We start from the raw sequence: 20,023 nt of genomic DNA, 5'->3' as shown, positions 1-20,023 counted from the left end.
GATACAGTAACTCTTAAAGGCAATACATAATCCTGGACAGGATCTAACAAGTGAGGAGAGAAAGCTCAAAAAGACATTATTGGGATATATGGAAAAAATTAGAATTTGGCCTGCAAGCTTTATATCAATGTTAAATTTCTTGAACTTGATAACTGCACTTACGGTGGACATGTAAGTGATTTCCTTGTTTTTAGGATACATACATGGCAGTATTAAGTGTTCAAGGAGCATGATGTATACAACCTACACTCAAATAGGTTCATAAAATGGATTGATAAATAGGCAAACAGATAGATGGATAGATAGAGACAGACAAGTAGATTGTTGAGTAGATAGAATGATACGACATGTGGCAAAATGTTTAAATTGGTGGATCTGGGTATGTGGGGAGAGGGGTTTGTTGGAGTTCTCTGTATGGGGTTTATATTAGTTTGGTAGCTGCCCTGTAAGTTTGAAAGAATTTCAAAACAAGTCTAAAATTAAAAAAATAATAATAGGAAGGAGCAGGTGGAAGAGCACAACATAGAAGAGAGAAGTGGCAGCTGGCACCTAGCTCTGGGGAAGATAAAAGCTGGTGTGGCAGAGGATCAGGTCAACTTACATTTCTTTGCTTGGGTTTTAGGGGACATGATGACATTCACCATAAACAGAAGTTGGATACCAAAAAATCTGTGAGATATTTGATTCCAGAATACTGGGATTATACAAATAGTCGTTATTATAGTGAAATTATTATTTCACACAGTATGTGTCATTTTACTGTGTGGTGCAATATAATACGCAACGTTTACTATGCAATGTAACGTAATGTTTTAAAAGTAAGCTGTTTAATAAAGAATATAACTTTATGAAAACAAAATCTCATAAAATAATACTGTGTGTGTGTGTTTATGTGTGTATGTGTGTAGAAGTATTTTTAAAATTCTGATAAGATTGCTTGTCTCTGCTTCAAGGTTGAGTTAGTAGGGTTCAAGATAGAGGTCAAGGTCAAGATGGGAGTTTATTTCTGACTGTAACATTCTAATTTTTAAAGAAATGTTAATGTGATCATATATAACTTATTATATAAAGAAAGTAAAAAGAGAAAAAAGACCAGAAGCAAATATGCCAAAATGTTAACACTGGTGGGAAAATGTATAAGTTTTCTGGTCTGACTTTAACATGTATTCTCTTTTCCCTACTGTAGTTGAAGTTGCTCAGATTGAAAATACATAAATACTACTGGTCATTGTTTCAAATAATTTCAAAAATTCTTTCATGCCCTGAGAGATTAAAATGACTTTAAGTCCTGCCATTAAATTAAAAGTCTGAATCACCAAAAGGTTCCATTTACCTTGGATCTTTCTTTCCTGGCATATATTTTCACTAAAGAACATAAATTTGAGCATGAATATTAAAGTATTCAAAGATCCTATATTTTAGAATTATTTATCAATACTAACAAAGATAATTTACCAGCTGTTGCAAGAAGAAAGCTTGGTATTTCTGAGGTTGGAGAGAGGGAAGGGAGAATAGAGACAGTTATCTATTAAACGTACTTTTAACGCAGGAGTAAATTAAACTAGTAGAGATAAAGGCAGACTGTTCCTGAAGTTTCTTTACTCCATTAAAAGCACATGCCTGGCACTCAAGTATTTAATAGACTGAATCTTTGTGCAGTCAAATGCTATTGTTGATGTTGACTCCTGGCTCTGAAAGAAGAGTGACAAACTATTGTGGAACCAACAGAAGCCCTCAGACTTTGCTAGGTTTGGTGCAGATTAGTCTCGGGGATTTCACATAAGTTGAGAGTAATCTGGGGCTCTTTTCAGTCTCTTGGTGGTGTTGCCACAGATTTGAAGCCTAAAGCCCTGAATTTTGAGCTCCTTCATTACTGACTGAGGAAAGAATATCCCAAAGAAGTAAAGCCCCAGATCTGTGTGCTTGAATTTGGGCTCCAAGAACTGGAAACACTGTATGTAGTCAGTATGTCTGAGTAGAATTTATGCCATGGCAACAAATCAACCACAAACCAAAGTCCCTGACCAGAAAATAGTGAGGGGGAATACTTCTGACACTTTTGCCGCCCTTAAAGGTGGATATGTGATATCCAGGAACCCAAATAAATTGAATATAGACTCTAAAGCATGATGCTTGCTGAGAGAATATGTGCTGCAAGTATTGATCTTAAGGCTGGTCTGTGTAACATGAAATCTATAGAGGAGAACAATATGTATTCTTCATGTGTTGTATTTAGAACAGGACTTATTTTTTCCCCTGTATGTGTCACCAACTCCCATCACCTGTTTGACCAGCAAGTTCTAAACTTATATTTAGATGCATTAAAATCAGTACTATTAAATGGCCTGTGCACATGGATGGCTGAACACACTCTGAGCATAAACAGTTTGAACTTCAAAGGTTTGTTGCTTTTAAAATGACTTGAAGATTCAAAGCCCTGATCCTATCATCTCCTCTGTCCAAGATGCCTGGAGGAGACAGACAAGCTGCACCATCCATAAAGACCAGTCATGAGCCTGTGTCTTACTTTGTCTTATTTGCCCTCAAAGAGACTTATTCCTAACTTGCTGCCAGCTCTCAGAACAAAGGTTCTTTTAAAGCTTTGAGGTGAAGTAAGTACAACTGGACAGGCCCTGTGATTTAAAGATGAGGTGAAAGTTCTGTCTTTAACTGCTGTGTACAAAGTTGTCTTCTCTGACCACACGTTAGGGTATCACGTGGTTCAAAACATTTCCCTGTGCCTCTCTAACATTCAGGCCATTATAGAATAAAGTATTGCACAACTGACTCCAAGAAATATTAATAAAGCAGAGTCTAAGCCCTTTTCTCCAGCCAGAATCCAGAACCTCAGACTGTTCCCTACAGACACTTGAGAACACAACTGAGAAATAATGGCAGTCCTGTCCCCTGAGAAGAAGTCCTGTGCTCATGTGAGGTTTGCATAGAAGCACCGAAAGCAGAGAAGGGGTCTGGGTTCTTGAATCTGAGCCAACACAATGTCTGCCAACACTTCTAGTCTCTCTCTTTACACCGACTTTTTTCTTCTCAGAGTGTAAGGAGAGGTTATCAAGATCTCAAAAGAAAAAATTCATTGATCTACATTTCAGACCAATAGAATCTTTTTAAAAAGCGTCTAGTACTAATCAGTGAGCTTAGCAAGGTTACAGGATACATGATTGTGATGGTTTGAAGCTGTCTGTACCCCAGAAGATCATCTTCTTAAAGTAATCCATTCTGCACTGGTGGTTTGATGGGCTGAGCCCTCTACAACGGAATTTGCCCTTGGGAAGACTGTTGCTGCAAAGGAGAGGCTAGGCCTCCCTATAATTGTGCCTAAGAGCCTCCTCCCGAATGCCTCTTTGTTGCTCAGATGTGGCCCTCTCTCTCTAGCTAAGCCAACTTGAAAGGTGAAATCACTGCCCTCCCCGCTACATGGGATCAGACACCCAGGGGAGTGAATCTCCCTGGCAACGTGGAATATGACTCCCGGGGAGGAATGTAGACCCGGCATCGTGGGATGGAGAACATCTTCTTGACCAAAAGGGGGATGTGAAAGGAAATGAAATAAGCTTCAGTGGCAGAGAGATTCCAAAACGAGCCGAGAGATCACTCTGGTGGGCACTCTTACGCACACTTTAGACAACCCTTTTTAGGTTCTAAAGAATTGGGGTAGCTGGTGGTGGATACCTGAAACTATTAAACTACAACCCAGAACCCATGAATCTCGAAGACAGTTGTATAAAAATGTAGCTTATGAGGGGTGACAGTGGGATTGGGAATGCCATAAGGACCAAACTCCACTTTGTCTAGTTTATGGATGGATGTGTAGAAAAGTAGGGGAAGCAAACAAACAGACAAAGGTACCTAGTGTTCTTTTTTACTTCAATTGCTCTTTTTCACTCTAATTATTATTCTTGTTATTTTTGTGTGTGTGCTAATGAAGGTGTCAGGGATTGATTTAGGTGATGAATGTACAACTATGTAATGGTACTGTAAACAATCGAAAGTACAATTTGTTTTGTATGACTGCGTGGTATGTGAATATATCTCAATAAAATGATGATTAAAAAAAAATATATATATAAAAAAAAAAAAAAAAAAAAAAAAAAAAAAGAGTCCAGGCCAGTTGCTTGTGGAATGTCCTACAGTCTGGATTGGTCTGTTTCATTGTGATGCCATTTTACTTGTTCTTTTACCTTCTGAATTTTCTGTAACCTGGAAGTTATATCCGAAGGCTTGATTATATTCAGATTAAGCATTTTTTGCATAAATACTTAGATGGCTCATAGTATTGGGTTGTTCCATCATGTTTGATGGCTTGATGAAATCAATTATCTCTCAATTGAAAAGGCATGCAATTAAAAACATTTGCAATTAAAAAAAAAAAAAAAAAAAAAATGTGGCTCATGAGGGGGGACAGTGGGATTGGGGGGGCCATGGGGATCACACTCCAGTTTGTCTAGTTTGTGGATGGATGAGTGGAAAGGTGGGGGAAGGGAACAAACAGACAAACAAACAGACAAGGGCGCCCAGTGTTCTTTTTTACTTTAGTTGCTCTTTTTCACTTTAATTATTATTCTGGTTATTTTTGTGTGTGTGCTAATGAAGGTGTCAGGGATTGATTTAGGTGATGAATGTACAACTATGTAATAGTACTGTGAACAATCAAATGTACGATTTGTTTTGTATGACTGCTTGGTATGTGAATATATCTCAATAAAATGAATAAAAAAAAAAAAAGTAATCCATTCCAGTGGGTGTAGACCTATGGTGGGTGGGAACTTTGATTAGGTTGTTTCAGTTGAGGCAGGCCCCAAAAGGTTCTTAATCCTCTTACAGGAGTCCCTTATAAGAGGATGGAACAGAGAAAAAGGCACAGAAGCTAGAGAGAAGCACACACACAGAAGCTGAGAGATAAAACCACAGAACAGAGCGGAGGCCAGTGAAGCCAGAAGCTGGAAGCATCGAAACTTGGAATGGGAGGGAGAGACCAGCAGGTGCCGTGAGCCTGGCCGTGGGGCAAAGGAGTCAGGTATCGTATGATGATTCCTTGTTTTGGACATTTTCATGGCATCAGAACTGTAAGCTTGCAAACCAGTCCATTTCTGGTATATTGTATTTCATCACCTTTAACAAACTAAAACAATTTTATATGTGTATATATATATATATATATATATATATATATATGTATAAAATCAATTGTATTGCTTCCAGAACAATAGCATAGGGACCTCCAAAAATCTGATGATCTGCCATAAAAACAATGAGAATACTAGCAAAAATTATCAAAATCAACTTTTAAAGAACTCTGGAAATTAACTGAAGGCATGCAACAATAGGAAAAGCATGTATTCAATAAAAATAGCTAAATTTTGGTAGTAAGAGTGAGCTTTTGGTGTTTCAACTGGCCCTATTCCCCTCCCCCTATCTCCAGAACTGTGGTTTCCTTGAAATACAAAACAGAGGAATCCATAGAAACAGAAAGTAAGTGGTCACCAGGGGCTGGGGAAAAGGGAGGATGGGACTGACTGGCAGTGGATACAGGTTTTCTTTTTAGGGTGATGAAATGTTCCAAAATTAGATAATGGTGATGGTTGCACTGTTTTGTGAATATGCTAAACACCACTGAATTGCACATTTTAAAAGATAAATACCTTCATATTCAATTTATTGAATTATATATCAATAAAGTAGTAATTTAAAAACATTGCATTTCTATATACTAGCAACAATCAGAAAATGAAATTTTAAAAACCATACTATTAAATTGGGCAGCAAGAAGGAATGAAGTTGTGAGGTATGCAAGGAAGTGAATGCATGGTAAGGACAGTAGGTTGATTGAAATAAGCCAGAAATGAAAACATAATCATAATGCCTCGCTAACAGGGACAACCAATAATGTGCAAACTCTGAGAATTGAATCTGGGAGCATGCGTTATCAGGAGAAGGCTTATGTGAAGGTTCCTAGATTGTAAGCTCCTAGAGCAGTCACATCTATTCATGAGTTGTAACAGTTATTTCTAAATTTTGAGATTCTGAGCTGTTTGTATATAATGTGGTCAGTCCCTGGAGCTTTGGGTGTCTGTGTGGCACCTGGGACTTGGGGCCAGAGTTCAGCAGCTGTGAGTGTTGGCATCACCCTATGAATCAACTGTTAAAGAGGCTGAAAAGGAAATCAGGCTTTGATTGGAGATATGAACAAAATGTACTTGGTTGAGATTGGGGTAGATCAGACTAAAGGGTAGATGATGATATTAACTATGTTTTAAAACTTTGTCTCCCGTGTGGGACCAAAGAAAGAGGTATTTATATGGTTCAAAATATATATTTTCTGTAGTATACTATATAATTTAACTTGTATGGTTAGTTTACTCAAATACCATAATTACACGGGAACTTTACTAGGGAGTGAGAACTTGTTGGTTTATACAGGTTAGCATATAGCCCCAATACAACCCAGAGTAATTTGGGCAGAGAATAAAAAGTATCTGCAAAGCCCCCTTGAGGGACTGGGGGAAAATGTGGAAATATTAAACTTTCCCAGCTGGGGAATTCCTGATATTCTCACAAGCATTGGGGACTACCAGCTTAGTAGGCTGAGCCCTTGATCTTGGGGCTTGCCCTTATAAAGTTTGCTACTGCAAAGGAGAGGCTAAGCCTACTCATAATTGTGCCTAAGAGTGGCCTCTCTCTCTAAGCCAACTTGGCAGGTAAACTCACTGCCCTCCCCCCTATGTGAGTCATGACTCCCAGGGGTGTAAATCTCCCTGGCAACATGAGACATGACACCCAGGGATGAGCCTGGCCCCTGCATCATGTGATTGAGAAAGACTTCTGGACCAAAAGGGGGAAGAGAAATGAAAAAAAATAAAGTTTCAGAGGCTGAGAGATCTCAAATGGAGTCAAGAGGTCATTCTGGAGGTTATTCTTATGCATTATATAGATATCCCTTTTTAGTTTTTAGTTTACTAGAATTGTTAGAAGGAAATACCTGAAACTATTGAACTGTAATCCAGTATCCTTGATTCTTGAAGGTGATCATAGAACCATATAGCTTATATGGTGTGACCATGTGGTTGTGAAAACTTTATGGCTCATACTCCCTTTACCCAGTGTATGGCAAATGAGTAGAAAAATGGAAACAAAAAGTAAACGAATAATATGGGGAAGGTGGGGTATAGGAGCTTTTCAGTGTTCTTTTTACTTTTATTTTTATTCTTATTTTTATTTTTTGAGTAATGAAAATGCTAAAAAAAATTGATTGTGGTGATGAATGCACAAATATATGATATTACTGTGAGCAACTGTTTTACACCTTGAATGATTATATGGTATGGGAATTTATTTCAATTCAAAAAAATTTTTTTTTAATTTATAGTCCAAGTAGGAACAAACTAAAACATGTCATGAGTTTGAGCAATTTGTAGAATATAAGAAAAAATATGTGATATTGGCACTTGATAGCATTTCCCATCAAGTCACAAAGATCTAGTGACACAGAAACATATCCTTTTCTTATAAAGTCAATCATAAAATTTGGTTTAATAGTGAATAATATTCCCATAATCAAAATACTATAAATCCTGTTTACAGAAATTTCAAATTTGGAAATCAGCAACAGATAATGCTCAGTAGACTCATGATATTTACAGAAAAGAACGCAAATGTTATAAAACTTGATGATGTAAGTATAATGATGTAGATGTCAGAATTTGTGAGATGGAGAAAAAGAAGGAAATAAAAAGGTGTTAATTTCATTTTTAGTCAACATGTCCAGATAGGATATAACGTTGAATTTCTTTACCATACATTTATTATTTTCCAATTGATTTCTAAGTAATAAAAATGGTGTTTTGTCAATAAAAAAAGACAAATTAGACAAGAATTGGCAGATTATAGCATTTTATTCAGGACAGCAGAAGTTTTGCTGCAGCACTTGCAAAAGTGGAAGCAGCTTCAAGTTTCTAGAGATGGCAGACAGTTTTTCTAGACTTGAAAAGAAAGTTAGCTTGAGTCCTCTTGATTGGACAGGGGTTTGTCTATCCTATAGGGGACTATTCAGGGGAGGTGGGCTTTATTATATATTGGGTCAAATGTAACTGATTAGAGGCTTGTCTGGGTCAGCCACCTTGGTGGGGATTTCAAATTTCAAAGGATTTCAAGAGGAAATTCAAGAGGGAGTTCAAAGAGGAAGTAAGGCTGAGTTTTTGTTTTGTTTTTGTTTTTCTGGCACTGAGGGGTCCCCAAGGCTTTCTCTTGGCCATTCTCTTACATTGAGGGCTTAACCAAAGATGTTGTAAGTCTCTCATTCACCACTAGACGTCTCTCCTGTTTCATCACTGATTTCATGAGTTAGCTGAAGTCCAAGATTTTTGTTTTCCCATTCATGCTGTTTTTGTAGCCTTAGTTGTATCATTTGTTGAGTTAGTGGCTGCATAGTAGCATTTAAGAGTGGCGAGATCAGGCAACAAATGAAGGATATTAAGAATTTTTATAATTAAGAGGCTAACGAATGCCCCTTTTGGGACATCTCTGAGACCAGGTCCCTATGACCCTAGAAGCCAACCAAAAAGAGAATTAGACCAATCAGATTCAGGAGGTGTGTAAGCTGATTTGGCTGCTGTCTAGCATGTGTTTCTGCTGCCACTACCTCTTGGTAAACTTTCTCTGTCCGTTACAAATACACTGCCCTGGATACCCACTAATATACACATACCTGCACGGGAAGCCAGAATGTAGTCTAATACCAACCGATTTTGCAGAATCATTTTGTGATGCTCTGATACTTCATCAGCTAGTGAACTGATAGGCTTCCCTAAGTGGAAGACAGATTTTCTTAACTCTAAAGTTGCCTTTTCCCAATACCATCCATAATCTTACAGTATATCTTCCAACACAGTAGATAGATGCCCCAGTGATAAGGAGGATGGTAAGAAGGAAAGAACACCCAGTGAATTTGGCCTGGATTAACGTTTTTTTCATGATCCATTTAGAGCTATCTTTATTCTGACCTTAGTCTCTTCATGAGTTTTTATGGGGAGAGTTCAGAAGAACGCTTATGTTTCTATTTTTCCCTTTTGGAAGCTTATAATAAATAGCCATTTGGGGGACAGTATAAGTCATATAACAGGAACAAACCCAATTTACGGACTGTACTTCATGTGCCTTGTGTCCGCATACAAAATAGTGTCTTCAAACAGCATAATAAGCCTATCTATCGCTTGTAAGGAGTGGGATATTGGCTTGTGGAACTAAGGGTGTATGATTTCTAAAAGGAAGATCATAACCTTCATGATCTTCATCATTATCTGTTATCTTTGTCCCATTTAACCAACAATTTCCTTTGCTTGTCTCTTCGTCCCACCAAAAATTTGTATATTGAGAAGAGTAAGTTCCTAAGTTTTCAAAATCACGAAGTACTTGGAGAAAAGTGCTGTCTCTAAAAGGGATCTGACTTCTAAAGTATGCTGCTGTCCCATTAAAGTAAAAGGAGTCTTGCCATATAGAAATTGAACATTTATTATGCCCTACAGGATGGCCATTGTTATCTGTCTGGTGTATAGTAACACACCATGTTCCTTGGGTTAAAGAGGCCATTATCATAACCAGCCTCAGGGACACTTAAGGCACAGGCAGTGTCCTTTCCATCTAGTTCTAAAGAAGCCTTTTAAAGATGTCTCTTCCAGTACACCAAGTCTCAGGTTGAAGGTCAGGTAGAGTCCACTGTAGAGGAATCTCAGGAAAGACAACCTCCATCTGTGAATAGTGGAACTGGGTATATGTGATTACCCCTTACAATAATTAGTAATTTCAGATTGTAATTGATTGAAGTCTGGTTTAGTAGGAGAAATAATGAGCCCCATGGGTCTTTCCATTGTGATTTCAAAGGGGAGAAGCCAGTGTTTTACAGAGGAACTAGATTTGTTCTTTCTACCTTTCCTGACAATTAAGGATAGTAGGGACAGTGATGCTTTGGGTTGTTGGGTAAGACCTTCAAAAGTTTCTTGATTACAGTTCCAGTAAAATAGGTGTGTTCTAGTTTGCTAATGCTGCTGGAATGCAAAACACCAGAAATGGATTGGCTTCTATAAAGGGGGGTTATTTGGTTACAAAGTTACAGTCTTAAGGTAAAGTGTCCAAGGTAAGGCATCAACAATTGGTACCGTCACTGGAGGATGGCCAGTGGTGTCTGGAAGACCTCTGTTAGCTGGGAAGGCACGTGGCTGGCATCTGCTCCAGAGTTCTGGTTTCAAAATGGCTTTCTCCCAGGATGTTCCTCTCTAGGCTTCAGTTTCTCTCCAAAATGTCACTCTTAGTTGCTTTTGGGACATTTTTCCTCTCTTAGCTTCTCTGGAGCAAAAGTTTGCTTTCAATGGCTATCTTCAAACTGTCTCTCATCTGCAGCTCCTTTCTCAGGTCCTGTGCTTTTTTCAAAATGTCCCTCTTGGCTGTAGCAGCTTGCTCCTTCTGTCCGATCCTATATAGTGCTACAGTAATTTAATTCAGACTCACCCTGAATGGGCGGGCCCACACCGCCATGGAAATTATCCAATCAGAGTCATCACCCACAGTTGGGTGGGGCACATCTCCATGGAAACACTCAAAGAATTACAATCTAATTAACACTGATAGGTCTGCCCACACAAGATTACATCAAAGATAATGGCATTTGGGGGGATCCAACACATCCAAACTGGCACAAGTTGCCTCTTCCCCAGGTGGGGAAAACAAAGGCTAATAGCTCTTTAACTATGACAAGGAAAACCTCCATCCATTCAGAGAATCGACATATGATAACCAGGACATGTTCATATCCCACAGAAGGGGTGACTGTGTAAAGTCCATCTCAAGATATTCAAACAGCTCTGTCAGTTGAGGTATTTGACCTTGTCCGTCCTTTATAGCTTTACCAGCTTTACATCTGTAATTGACAGGTGGAACATGATTCATACACTTGCCTTGCTTCTCATTTAAAATCCCCCCACCAATGATTTTTTTAGAATTGAAGTGAGGAATTCTGGACCATGGGATGTGTATTCATGTAAAGTCTTGGCTTTGGGCCATTTTAGGGACTCAGCTCTCAGGCAGCTGTTCTGGGATCATTAGAGCTCTTTAGAGTGGAGGGCACATCAGCTCCGAGTCAGTTTTGTTTTTCACTTCTGGAAGCCAATTGTTGGATTATACTCAATGACCCTTGAAAATCCTCCTTAATCTTGTAAACAGGTTTTTAAATCATAAGATGTTGAAACAACATTGTTGTTTGTGCTGCCTTTTTAGCACAGAGATCATCAAAGCATATCTTTTATGTTCCTCAGTGCCTCTCCTTGAATAAATTCTATTTTTATAACTGCTTCCTCTCTTGGGTATTTTAGAGCCTCATGAAGGTCATTTACTAGAATGTTATTTTTTGTTGGAGTCCCTGCAGATATCATAAATCCCCTTTGCTACCAAAAGCATGCCAAAGTCATGGATTACGCCAAAGGCATATCTACTATCATATGAATATTCATCCGCTGGAAGTGAACATTCACAAGCTCTAGCCAAAGCTGTTAATTCAGCCATTTCAGCTGACTTAACCTCAGGCAAGTGTTCATATTCGAGAGGTTCCTGGGAAGTAGTTATTGTCCCCCGATAGTTACCATTTTTAGTCCTAAATTAGGATCCATCCACAAAAAGAATCAGCTCTAGATTTTGGAGCAGGTTGCCTCTGAGAACCATCCTTGGAATAGAAGTTCATGAATGAGGGACAAGCAGTCGTGTGTCTGCCCTTCCCTCAGGATAGCAAGGAGCATGGCTGGATTGAGAGAATTACGTTGATGGATAGTTACATCAGAAAGACAAATTGGAGACGAGTTTACAGATTACAGTATTTTATTTGGAACACCAAAATTTTGCTGCAGCAAGGAAGCCAGGTCACTTGCAAACATTTAAGCAGCTTCAAGCTTCTAGGGATGGCAAGAAATTTTTATAGACATAAAAAGGAAGTTAGCTTGAGTCCTATTAATTGGATTGGGGTTTGTCTGTTTTATAAGAGCAGCTTTAGGGCAAGTGGGCTTTATTTTGTATTGGGTTGAGCATAATAAAGTAGAGGCTTAATTGACTACCTGGGTTGGCTGCTTTGGTGGGGATTTCAAATTTCAAAAGATTTCAAGAGGAAACTCAAAAGGGAGTTCAAAGATGGAGAAGGGAACAGGTTGGGTTTTATTGGTTTGTTTCTGTTTTTTGTTTTGTTTTGTTTTGTTTTGTTTTGTTTTGTCTCTGAGAGGTCCCTGGGGCTTTCTCTGAATAATTTTATCACTATTTACCATAACATCAAAAATATGATATACTTAGGGATAAATTTAACAAAAGATATAAAAAAAAATGGTACATTGAAAACTTCAAACATCATTGGGGGAAATTAAGGAACACCAAATTTTTTGTTTTATATTAGGAAAGTTGTGGGTTATAGTACAATCATGCATAAAACATAGGATTCACATTTTCACTCTATTACAGCACATTATATTTGTATGGAACATTTGTTACAATTGATGAAAGTACATTTTTATAATTATATAATCCATGGCTTAGTTTAGGATTCACTGTTTGTATTGTGTAATTCCACAGATTGGTTTTTTTTTATTTGTATTCTAGCACTATATATACAACCTAACATTTCTTCTTTAACCACATTTAAATATATAATTCAGTGCTGTTAATTATACTCACAATGTTGTATTATCACCAAAATCCATTACCAAAAATTTTCCATCATCCCAAATAGAAACTCTGTACAATTTAAGCCTCAATTCCCTAATCCCTGCCCCCACTCCATTCCCTGATAAACTATATTCTAGGATCTGATTCTACAAGTTTGCTTATTGTAATTATTTCCTATCAATGAGATCACACAATATTTGTAAGGAAACCTAATTTAATGGTGAGATATACACTGTTCATGAGTTGGAAGAGATAGACTCACATATTTGACAACTGTTTTTTTCCTAAGGTTCCAAGGCAATTCAGTGGAAAAAAGGATAACCTACTCAACAAATGGTGCTGGAACAATTATCCATATATGGAAACTGAAGAACTAAAAAATGAACTCAAAATGAAACACAGAACTAAACATAAAACTGAAACTATGAAATCTCTAAAACTAAAACAGAATATTTTTTGTGACCTTGGATTAGAAAAAGATTTTTTGATATGACACCAAAAGCTTGATCCATAAAAGAGCAAATTAATAAATTGGACTTCAAGAAAATTTCAAATGTCTGCTCCTCAAAAGACATTAGACCCTAAAAGAGTAAGTGAAAATATTTGCAAAACATTTCTCTAATAAAGGACTTGTATTTGGAAAATGTAAAGAATTCTTCCAATGTATTTGGAAAATGTAAAGAATTCTCAAATCTCAATAATAGATAAACAACCAACCATATTTTTAAAATGTAAAAATGGGCAAAAGATTTGAATAAACAAAAAACACATTAAAAGATGCTTAACATCTTTAGGAAAATGCAAATTAAAACCACAATGAGGCTCCCCACCCCCCCCTCCACAGTGCTCCTTGGGCTGGTCTCTGTTACGCAGGATAGGATTTGTTAAAGTTCTCAAGAATAAGGCCTATTTCAGGAGATACCAAGTGAAATTTAGAAGAAGATGAGAAGGTAAAACTGATTACTATGCTTGGAAACATTTGGTAATCCAGGATAAAAATAAGTACAACACACCCAAATACAGTATGATATTCATGTAACTACAGGGATATCATTTGTCAGATTGCTTATGCCTGTATAGAAGGGGATATGATAGTCTGCGCAGCTTATGCTCACGAACTCCCAAGTTGTGAAGGTTGGTCTGACAAATTATGCTGCAGCATATTGTACTGGCCTGCTGCTGGCCCACAGGCTTCTCAACAGATTTGGCATGGACAAGATCTGTGAAGGCCAAGTAGAGGTAACAGGAGATGAATACAATGTGGAAAGTATTGATGGCCGACCTGGTGCCTTCCCCTGCTATTTGGATGAAGGGCTTGGTAGAACTACCACTGGAAATAAAGTTTTTGGGGGCTCTGAATGGAGCTGTGGATGGAGGCTTGTCTATTTCTCACAGTACCAAACGATTCCCTGGTTATGATTCAGAAAGCAAGGAATTCAATGCAGAAGTACATCGGAAGCACATCATCGGTCAGAATATTACGGATTATATGCGTTACCTAATGGAGGAAGAGGAAGATGCTTACAAGAAACTATTCTCTCAGTATATAAGGAACAATGTAACTCCAGACATGGAGGAGATATACAAGAAAGCCCATGCTGCTATACGAGAGAATCAGTCTATGAGAAAAAGCCTAAGAAGGAAGTTAAAAAGAAGAGGTGGAACCGTCCCAAAATGTCTCTTTGCCCAAAAGAAAGATTGGGTAGCTCAGAAGAAGACTAGTTTCCGCAGAGCTCAGGAGCAGACTGCTGACAGCTAAACCAAACTGCAATTTTTTTGAAGATCTTTCAGATGAAGACAATAAATTTACCAGCCTGCCATTTCTGTGTTATGATGTTATTGTTATGAAACTGTAGGAAATACCTTTAAGTATAAGAGTTTGGCAGTTATTTTCTCCAAGAAACAAGTATAACTTTTCCAGAAAAGGTTTATCTATGTAGTTACTCCAACAAAGATCATATCTTCTTGGGCCTCTCTTCTCCCTGACAGGAGTTATGTGCAGCTCTTCCTAAAAAGTCTGGCAAGCAACAGGTCAACCATCAATAGTAAATAATTCATCCATCCATTTATTGTTTCCAGATGATTAAAGGGAAGAAAAACTACCTTCAAAGTACACAGTCTCAGAACTGGTGTTAATCCGTGACTTTCATTTTTCATGAGAAAACTATCCAATGAAGGACTCACAAGTTTAACACTCACTTTAGCCAAGTGAAAACTTTCAGCAGAAAATAACGGGTCTTTTCTACAAAAAGAGGTGTTTAATTTTGTGGAGATGTTGAAAAATACATGGTGAATCAGAATATACATATATATATATATTTGAAAATAACATAAAAGGGGGCAAGTATTAACCCTATATCCAAGTTTACATGGAAAAAAAATAGACGAATAAATTACATGCATCTTAAAAAATAGCCCTTTGGCCAACAGGAAATACTGTTTAGAAATGGAAGATTATTACTAGAAAGTCTTGCCTTCCCACATAGTTTAAGTTCAGGATATATTGGTCTGGATTTGGTCTTAAGATGGCAGTTTTGTAGGGTTCACTATGCTGGTTGATTCTAAAATGGACTCAATTTAGGGTGAATACATGCAAAGTCACCCAGTTTTGACTAATGTCAGTATTACTTATTGTCACCTAGAACACTTCTGAGGGATTTTAAATTTTAAGAGGGTCAGTTAAAGAGCCACTTAAGGAAACATTCTGAAACCATGATACTTGATGTCTAAATGAGGTTTAAAATGTGTGTGTAAGTCTATAGTAAAACAAACCATGCTATTAACCCAATGTCTGTTTTATGAAAGTAAGTTTACCTGCTTTGCAGTCTTTCTGTTAATGTGCAAACTTTGCCATGCTAAGACATTAGTAAATTTATAAATTTTCTTTTTAAAGCAGCAGCTTCAGTGCAAAAAATGTTTCCAGCAATGGTATTTTGACTAACAAAAATCTACAAATTATGCTCACTGTTGATGTCTACGGAATGAGATTTTTCACAGCATAATTTAGTTTTTTGAGGCTTTAGTCAAAATAGTAGCACAGTGAATGTACTGGGAAACACAAAAGCTTCTAAAAGGGCAGGACTGAAATCTTTTGGTCCTGTTGATACTGTATTTCCTGACATTATTTTAGTAACCACATGTGTTTTTAAATGATGGTTTCTCAGCTAGGCCCAAGGGGAAAGGAGTTTTTTTAATAAGTAATTGGCATAATCTCTGAATCAGAAACCAGTTTTAAAAAGTTTTCCACAATGGTAACAACGTCCAAATGAACTGAGTCGTTGGTGTAGGAGATTTTCTTCCACAGTAATGTCTTTAGATTATTTAGTATCAAAGAATGTTCCATTTGATTTGCTGGGACTTTGAGAGCAATATAAGAATAAAGCTGCTTTTCTAATTCTTCACAAATTTCACTTGGAGCACCATGCAGCAGATAGTAACTGACAGGCTTTTGCCAAGTTTGGTTGTATCACTTGGGAAGTACACTTCATTGTACTTGGATCACAGCTAGTTCTACAATCTGTGCCATAGACACAGTCCAAATCAGACTCACAGTGACGATCCTTAATAAGTTCTTTAAGGTTTGTCTCTGGCACAATTTTTCTCATGTCCGCCATTTTCAAATCATACTTAGTTATATCCTAGGTTGAGGAAGTTTCCACAGGGGCTGTGGAAAACATCTTCCACAAATTCTGGAAGTCCTATGGCTATTTTAGCCTTTCTAGGCCATGATGGTGTGAACAACTGATCCATGCTTCTTCTGAATCCAGATGGAACAAAAAGTTCAATGACGCATGGAATGCTTATTCCATAAAGAGAAGTATATTCAACACTTTCCATCACATATAGGTCACCAGAGAATCCCATTAATTTGGGGCTATGTTCTTTGTCTTGAAGGTATTACCATGAGAAGAAATTCATTTAATTGAAGGAGTACCCATGCTGACTTTGCTTCTCCCAAGGAAACCTCGCCATCCTTATCTCCATCAGCTCCTGTCAAGATGAGATTAACCAGTTCAGAGAGATTTCCCTGATCACCCAACTTTGCCTAGTAAAGAAAAGAAAATGGCTGATTTTACAAGAGGAAAGAAAAATGTCTATTAAGTTCATTTATGGAGATTGTTACCATGCTAGTAGTAATTTTGGTACTGAATCCCCGTAAAGGAACATGTGTTACATATTCAAATATTTACGCTTTGTAAGTGAAGTAGAACCACGTTTTATGTAATGGCAGGGATCTCTGAATCAAGCCATTTTTTAAAAATGCCCAATTGTTTTTTAGAAGTGGTAAGTTTCCTACAATAACAATGTCCAAATGAACTAAGTCATTGGTGTACTCTGCTAAATTTGTTAAGAAATGGCCACCCTAGACCCTTTAGATAAATATAGTTAACCAAGGCACTAAATATTTCCTATTCTATCCATATATTTAGTTGCAAAATTGCAGTGTAATGTACTCATATCCAAAGAGTCAACTGAAAATTATATTTTGTAGTTATCACATTAACAGAATTTTTCAAGTTGTATTGTTGCAAAGTATTTTGCTATTAAGGTTCCCTGGGATAAATCATCTGAAAATGTAAAATGGCCAAAGAAAAGAAAGATTTTGAGTGAAAATAAAAAGATAAAAATTGAGGGAAAAAAAACCACAATGAGATTATCACTACACACCTATTAGGATAGCTAGATTTAGAAAGACAGACCACATACTAACTGTTGGTGAGAAAGTGGAAGAACTGAAACTCTCATACACTCCTTTGCTGGTGGGAATGTAAAATGGTGCAATCACTTTGAAAAAAAGAATTTGGCAATGTGATCCAGCCGTTGAACTCCTAGGTATTAATCCAAGAGAAATGAAAGAATATGTCCATACAAATAATTTTATATAAATGAAATCATACAATGTATACTCTTTTTGGTCTGGTTTCTTTCATTCAGCATAATTATGTTGAGATTTGTCCATATTGTTGTGTATATCAATAGGATATTCCTTTAACTTCTTCTTATTCCATTGTATCAACACATCATACTGTATTTATCCATTCACCTGCAGTTTGTAACGCTGCTATGAACATTTGCACACAATTCTTTGTATTGGCATATGCTTTCATTTTTCTGGAAATGGAATGGCTGAGTCAACTGCCAAACTCTTCTCCAAAGTAGTTGTACCATTTGACAGAAAGCAGATGAGTGATTGCAGGAAGAATGAGGATAAAGGGGCAGGAGATGGGGACTGCAAAGTGGCATGAGGGAACTTTTTGGTTCCCGTGATGAAAAATTCATCATGCTAATAGCAGTGATGGTTTTACAGATGAATCCATAAGTCAAAATTTATCAAAGTGGGTAATTTATCAAATAGCAATTTTAACATGATAAACTGTTTTGAAAATAGGTCATTTTTGGTAATCCTATGCCCATATGAACACATTGCTAGGGCCCCTGCAAGGGGCTTGGGAGCAGCCTGCCCAATTTTGGGATTGCAAAGGTTTAGCTTCATTTGCTGCTTTGTAAATCCATTCTCACAGCAGCTGGGATTCAAACTCAAGTGGGTCTGACTCCAAAGCCCATGTTCTTAATCAAATTCACAGTTCTTTTCATACATCCCTTAACACTGTAACCCGCCCATGGCTTAAAAATTGTTTAATGAATAACTACAAAATTAATCAGGAAATAACTCAATTGTATACATATGATCTGAAAAGTGCCAGTGGAGGCCTGATGGATAATTAATATTAAATATTGAGAGAAAATAAAATCATATAACAGTTTTGTACTTCATGGTCTGGAAAGGTTAAAGTATTAAATACGGTAAATTAAGAGGCATTTTTTGGAGTATGATCCTAGCAATAAACCCTAGAAAGCTTAATAAAGCTTAGAAAATTATTGCATTTTTTTAAAATACTGAGTAGACTTCATAGAAGACCCCAAACTTCAAGAACTGCTTCAAATAGGAAAGTAAGCATTATCTAGTCCTTGGACTTCACAGAAATCAACAGCAGTTTCACATTCATCAGTCGAAGTTTGGGCTAATGCCTAGGAAACAATTAGCTTAAAAATTGACTTCATCTTACATTTAAAGGAAACAATGTACTTGTTGGTTATCTAATGGATGTTCAAGATTGTAGATCACCTAAAACTCAATTTTTTGGACCATACAACTTCACATCAGAGCACCCAGGTCATTTACTATTGCAATGGACTGAATTACGTCTACCACATATTGATGGTCTTTATCTGTACTCCTGTGAACAAATAGGATCTCTGGGAGACATCATTTTAGTTAAGGTGTGGGCCAACTGAATGAAGCCGGGCCTTAATCCAGTTAGTGGAATCCTTTATAAGTGGGAGAATTTGAGACAGAGAGAGAGAATCCTACAGGGAAGAGTCAAAAGTCAGAAGTCTGCAGGAACCCAAAAGGGAAAGGTGAGGACATTGCAATGTGATGGGAAAGTCAAGGAACCCCAAGGATCACCAGCAGCCAGCACCAGAAACTTGCAGACTTTGGGGTGAAAGCACCACCTTGCTGATGCCTCAATTTGCACTTCTCTTAGCCTCAAAATCTTGAGCCATTCAAGTTACGGTTGTTTAAGCCAATTCATTGTGTGGTATTTGTCATAGCAGCCTGGAAAACCAAGACAACTCCATATACACTTCTTATGGAAATCACTCTCATCAAAACATAAAGCTTAGCTTGGACAACTTAACATTCAATTTTGGTGACTAAAGAATGCAGGAAAACTTATGAAGGTGCAAGTTGTTCTTCTTGGTCAAAACAATAACATCCCTTTGCTTTTCTCATACATTCTTATAGAGCTCGTATTTTTAGCTTCATGAATCCTGTGCATTCCTCCATCTTAGCACCACAAATGAATTATAATAGCATTATTTATTTTGAGTGCCTAGCTCTCTTTTTGGATTGTTATTTAACCTACCCTTCTTTACCCAACAGCAAGCAGAGTACTTGGAATGCAGTATATAATAAATTAAGGATTTTTAAGCTATTGAGCTACTGCAAATGTTCTATATACCTTTAAATGAAACAATCAGTTTTGAGGATATGTTAGTGTTCTCTGCTTCTTAAAATCTAAAGTGAACTTCAACTTCAATTATATAAGCCTACCTTGGGCCCTTGAAAGCATTCCTACATGCTCAGGCCTGCCAGATTCAGCAGCCTGCTGAAATCTTGCCCTGATTAATCAGTTAGAAAGTGCTAAGCAATTCTGAGCTACATTTAAACATCCAAGATCAATTGTTCATAGGTTTGTAATATTTACTTTAAATAGTCATTTGTTTAACAAGCTAATCCGGATCCTGTATTCTG

At 37.3% G+C, this 20,023-nt stretch overlaps 2 pseudogenes; one reads left to right on the top strand and one right to left on the bottom strand.

Moving 5' to 3' along the window:
• The first annotated feature begins 9,864 nt into the window (after positions 1 to 9,864).
• LOC119511190 lies at positions 9,865 to 14,464 on the top strand (annotated as a pseudogene).
• A 1,431-nt stretch (positions 14,465 to 15,895) lies between these two features.
• LOC119511184 overlaps positions 15,896 to 20,023 on the bottom strand; it is a 35,552-nt pseudogene continuing 31,424 nt past the window's right edge.

Source organism: Choloepus didactylus, chromosome 2 (genome assembly GCF_015220235.1).
Source record: "Choloepus didactylus isolate mChoDid1 chromosome 2, mChoDid1.pri, whole genome shotgun sequence".
In the NCBI taxonomy this organism is placed as follows: domain Eukaryota; kingdom Metazoa; phylum Chordata; class Mammalia; order Pilosa; family Megalonychidae; genus Choloepus; species Choloepus didactylus.
This window is presented reverse-complemented; position numbering and strand designations above follow the sequence as displayed.